Source organism: Parasteatoda tepidariorum, chromosome 9, assembly GCF_043381705.1.
Source record: "Parasteatoda tepidariorum isolate YZ-2023 chromosome 9, CAS_Ptep_4.0, whole genome shotgun sequence".
In the NCBI taxonomy this organism is placed as follows: Eukaryota; Metazoa; Arthropoda; class Arachnida; order Araneae; family Theridiidae; genus Parasteatoda; species Parasteatoda tepidariorum.
In genome coordinates, this window is record NC_092212.1 from 88244402 (window position 1) to 88250401 (window position 6000).

Below are 6000 nucleotides of genomic sequence, written 5' to 3' on the forward strand. Positions count from 1 at the left end.
TACCGAAAAACGCATTAAAAAAAAATATATTAAGCAAAAAAAAAAGAAATAATTTTTCTGAAAATTTGTCCGTCCCTGGGATTCGAACCCAGGACACCTTCCTCCAGTAGTAAACTTGCTTTTGTGGAGCCTACCATCCAGTCCACGGTATTACGTGAAGCCTACCACAGTTTCGCTTCAAAAGCTCTCTCCTCTTATCTTCGCATTATACGTTTAGGGGCCCACTGAGACCCCCCTTATTCGTTTATAAAAAAATTTTTCGGCGGCCACGATTGAACCATAGACCTCTAATTAGGGTCTGAGTTTGAAAATTATATCTTGATAAAAAAGGGAGCTAGGGGGTCTCGAAATTTGAACCTTACTCGCGCTATTTTATTTTCTTTTTCTTCTTTTTTTATTATTCCATTACGCTTTCTTTGCTGGATTTCACACACAGAAAACACCCCATGCATGCTAGAATATCAAAATTGTTACAAAAGAAGTCGAAAAACAGCAAATAAACTGATTTTCCTGGATTTTTCCAGTTTTTTCCCATTTTCTCAATAAATAAAAATTATTTCCTACATGCAGGACCCTCCGGAATACCGAAAAACGCATTAAAAAATATATTTCAAAATAAGCAAAAAAAAGAAAAAAAAAATTTTTTGAAAATTTGTCCGTCCCTGGGATTTGAACCCAGGATCCCTCCCTCCAGCAGCGAACTTGCTTTTCTGGTGCCTACCATCCAGTCCACGGTGATAGGTGAGGCCTACCACAGTTACGCTTCAAAAGCTCTCTCCTCTTATCTTCGCAATATAGCTTTAGGGGCCCTCTGGGACCCCCTTAATTGGTTTATAAATTTTTTTTTTCGGCAGTTATGTTTGGACCATAGACACCTACTTAGGGTCTGAGTTTGAAAGTTATACCTTGATATCAAAAGGATCTAGGGGTCTCGAAATTTGAACCTTACTCGCGCCATTTTATTTGGTTATTCTTTTTTTTTTATTATTCCACTACGCTTTCTTTAATGGATTTCACACACAGAAAACACCTTATGCATGCTAGAATATCCAAATTGTTACAAAAGAAGTCGAAAAAGAGCAAATAAACTGATTTTTCTGGATTTTTCCAGTTTTTTTTCCCATTTTCCCAATAAAAAAAATATTTCCTACATGCAGGACCTTCCAGAATATCGAAAAACACATTAAAAAAATAATATATTTTAAAATAAGCAACAAAAAAAAGAAAGAAAATTTTTGAAAATTTGTCCGTCCCTGGGATTTGAACCCAGGACCCCTCCCTCCAGCAGCGAACTAGCCTTTCTGGGGCCATGTTTGGACCATACACCCCTACTCAGCATCTGAGTTTGAAAATTATACCTTGATATTTAAGGGAGCTAAGGGGTCTCGAAATTTGAACCTTACTCGAGCCATTTTATTTTGTTATTCTTTTTTTTATTATTCCATAACGCTTTCTTTGCAGGATTTAACACACAGAAAACTCCTCATGCATGCTAGAATATCCAAATTGTTACAAACGAAGTAAAAAAAGATCAAATAAACTGATTTTATTGGGTTTTTCCAGTTTTTTCCCATTTTCCCAATTAAAAAAATATTTCCTACATGCAGGACCCTCCAGAATATCGAAAAAACACATTAAAAAATAATATATTTTAAAATAAGCAAAAAAAAGAAAGAAATTTTTTTGAAAATTTGTCCGTTCCTGGGATTTGAACCCAGGACCCCTCCCTCCAGCAACGAACTTGCATTTCTGGTGGCTACCATCCAGGCCACAGTGATACGTGAAGCATTCCACAGATTCGATTCAAAAGCTCTCTCCTCTTATCTTCGCAATATACCTTTAGGGACCCACTGACATCCCCCTAATTGGTTTATAAATTTCTTTTTCGGCAGTTATGTTTGGACCATAGATCCCTACTTAGCGTCTGAGTTTGTAAATTATACCTTGATATTTAAGGGGAGCTAAGGGGTCTCGAAATTTGAACCTCACTCGCGCCATTTTATTTTGTTATTCTTTTTTTTATTATTCCATTACGCTTTCTTTGCTGGATTTCACACACAGAAAACTCCTCATGCATGCTAGAATATCCAAATTGTTACAAAAGAAGTAAAAAAAGATCAAATAAACTGATTTTCCAGGTTTTTTCCAGTTTTTTCCCATTTTCCCAATAAAAAAAATTATTTCCTACATGCAGGAGCCTTCACAATACCAAAAAACGCATTAAAAAATAATATATTTTAAAATGAGCAAAAAAAAAAGGAAATTTTTTTTTTTTTAAATTTGTTCTTCCCCGGGATTCGAACCCGGGACCCCTTCCTCCAGCAGCGAACTTGCTTTCTGGTGCCTACCATCCAGGCCACGGTGATGCGTGAAGCCTTCCACAGATTCGATTCAAAAGCTCTCTCCTCTTATCTTCGCAATATAGCTTTAGGGGCCCTCTGAGACCCCCTTAATCGGTTTATAAATTTTTTTTTCGGCAGTTATGTTTGGACCATAGACCCCTACTTAGGGTCTGAGTTTGAAAATTATACCTTGATATCAAAGGGATCTAGGGGGTCTCGAAATTTAAACCTTACTCGCGCCATTTCATTTTGTTATTCTTTTTTTTTTATTATTCCATTACGTTTTCTTTGCTGGATTTCACACATAGAAAGCACCCCATGTATGCTAGAATATCCAAATTGTTACAGAAGGGGTTGAAAAAGAGCAAATAAACTGATTTTCGTGGATTTTTCCAATTTTTTTTCCACTTTCCCAATAAAAAAAATTATTTTCTACATGCAGGACATTCCAGAATATCGAAAAACACATTAAAAAATAATATATTTTAAAATAAGCCAAAAAAAAGAAAGAAAATTTTTTCAAAATTCGTCCGTTCCCGGGATTCGAACCCTGGACCCCTTCCTCCAGCGGCGAACTTGCACGTGTGGTGGCCTACCTTCCAGTCCACCGTGCTACATGATGCCTACCACAGTTTCGCTTCAAAAGCTCTCTCCTAGCAAAAAAATAAAAATTAAAAAAATTATTTTTTTTAAAAATGGGTAATGAAAATTTGTTTTAAAAAATATGTTTACATTCTTAATGGTATAAAGAACCATTCGCATAATTTTTTTTTGAAAAAAAAAACGGCGATTGACAGGGCTAAAAAAAAATCTCGAAGTCATGTCTATTATAATGGACATTTGCCTGAAAGGGTTAATTGTGCTAAAATTCCCTACTCTCATGATGATTGTTGCTTGGCATTTGCTGCATTGTTTGGTAACTTCAATAAACTTGTTTTTTTTTAATTATTAGTTTAAAACTTCTGAGCTCATTAATCTACAGGTGCCATCAGTAACTTATCCTTTATTGTAATAGTTTTAGTCGGCCCATTTTCAATTATTTTTTGTGCCATCTTTTTTTAATTATTTATTTTTGCTTAAACATATTTTCAGCATTCACAATCAGGATCAAGGTCTGCATTTGTCATATTATGAGTAGAATGCAAGCAAAGTAGCACTATTTCGAACAAGCTAACATGGAAGGGGGAAGTGAGCAATTTTTTGGGTGAGGGTGAATGCACCCAAGAGCTTGGGGGGGATGGGGGCCACTGAACAAAAGCAATATGATGTTCGTGGCACGTTTTTCAAGCGATTAAAAAGTGTTCATGTTGACAGGCATGAAATTTCTTCTAAATACTTGTCTAGTGTCTCAACATTGAACTAAATTCGGTTCTGATGAAATCTAAATTTGCTTTGATAAGGGTCCGAAAAGTATTTAGAGACTAGTTCAAGTAATATCATAATATTTCCCTAATACAAATTTCAAATAAAATCCCAAGATAAATTTCTGAATATCATTAATATCTGCAAAGTTGTAATTTAGAACTGAACAACTTATTAGTCTGGAAAAAAAGAAATTCTTATACACAAGAAAAGTAAAACTAACCAATTTGTCGATCGAATATTTTTATTAAAACATTTTATAATTACATATATTTCAAACTGCATCTAAGCATTACATGTTACTCTCATTTGCAAATTAGTTTTAAACAATATCTTCCTTATTTTTCATGGAGCTCTAACAACATTTACAAAAGAGTTTCTTTTAGCAATATTTCACATTAAACTTGCACTTTATTTACACATCAATCGAAATATTAACCTGGATTTCTTAAAGTGTATAATAAGCCATCATATATATCATATATCAGATATTTAATTACGCAATGCAAGAGTCATGAATATTTATAATTTATTGAAAATTCTCCTTGTAAAAATATGTATCAGAACAAAAAGAATGAACTTGAGTGCATTAAAATTTAATTCTCAATTTTGTCATTTTAAATAGTAGCTAAAAAATATTTTTAAAAAATTAAGGAAAAAAAGATTTTAATTTTAAAATTAAGAGGTCTCTATTGCACCTAAAACTTAATTTCAGAAAAATTTAAAAAATTAAATTTTTTAAAATATAACTTAAAGTAAATTTATATAAAAGGCAGATTCACTAAATCAGATTTAAGATTGCAATTTTACATAAAATTGGCACTACCTTTTACTTTCAGTTTAAGTTATAGGGCTGTAAAAAGAATTTAAACTGTTAATTTATATATATATATATAAAGCACATTAATTCTTTTAAATTTGAAATAAATACATAGAATGGTTATTGCCTAAAGATACTATATAAATGATCAACAAATTATAAATTTAAATTTAAATTTGTTTAGTAAAATTTATCTTAATACAGTTACGTAAATAAAAATAAGACCTGATGTGTGAAGTGCCAGCTTAACTATACAATATTAATTGTTTTCTATCAAAGCTAACTAAGATTGGGACAAAAATAAAATTTGGAAAATGCGATACTATGACGAGACAGCGAGTCGTTATAGCATGAAAGGTTTTAAATAATTTAAGTGATAGGTACACGAACCGATAGATCCGGAATAGTAAGATATAATTGGTATTTCGAACAGTACGGGTTAACTTAAATACTATAACTGGTATTTAATAAGTATTTCACTGGTGAGGTGGGGATTAATTCATAATTATCTATTTCATGCCGTGTGTTCTAAGCATCTCGTTACCTCAAAGAGTTTTGAAATTTTAAAATGTTGATTTCATAAATACCGATTTTGACCTGGACTCTGGAATTTTTTTTTAAAAGATTTTAAAACAAGTTTGAGAGTTAGTTTATTTTCAATAATAGCCTGCAAATTTGAGATACGAATTTTGTTTATTAGATATAAATTCCTCAAATCTTTTTTACTTAAGTTTTGCTTTAACTTCAGATTAAGTGTATTTTAGCAGTAGAATTAGAAATTACCCCCCCCACACACACACACACATTTACTTCAATCGATTCTAAAATATGAAAGTAACGCATGATGTATTGGGTGGAAATACACTGAAAAGGAATATTTAAAAATTTGTAATACCAAAATTAAATCAGATATAAAGTTTTATTCATCTAAATATGTTTAGTCTGAGAATCGAATGAAAGTTTTAATAATTCTCTGAATTTAATGATTTGAATTTAAACTGGCACACCAAAACAATTCTTTTGAATAATACAGATTTTAGATTTTAGTTAGTGTACTGGACAATAGTTTAGAGGAAAAACACCAATGAATCGAAATTAGTTCTGTTAGGCTAATATTTAATTTTTCTTAAATATTATGTCATAGATATGATAAAAAGGAATATTTAGGTAAGTAAGATTTAATTATTCTTTACGTTTAAGAAACAATTTTGTAATAAACTTTCAAGCAATGTACACTTCAATTTCATATAATTTATAAACATGGATTTAGATTTAATTAAAGATATTTACAAAACTTAATTTTTATAAGAGAAAAAATTTAATATGATATAATAATATGATATGAGAAGGGTCGGTAGTATTCTTTATGGCTAACTTTTTTAGTACACTATTGTCCATTTAAGTTATAGACGTCCCGCAGTGGACTGATCGTTAAGACACGGCTCCCAGCAGATCACCGAAGTCAAGCAACACTGG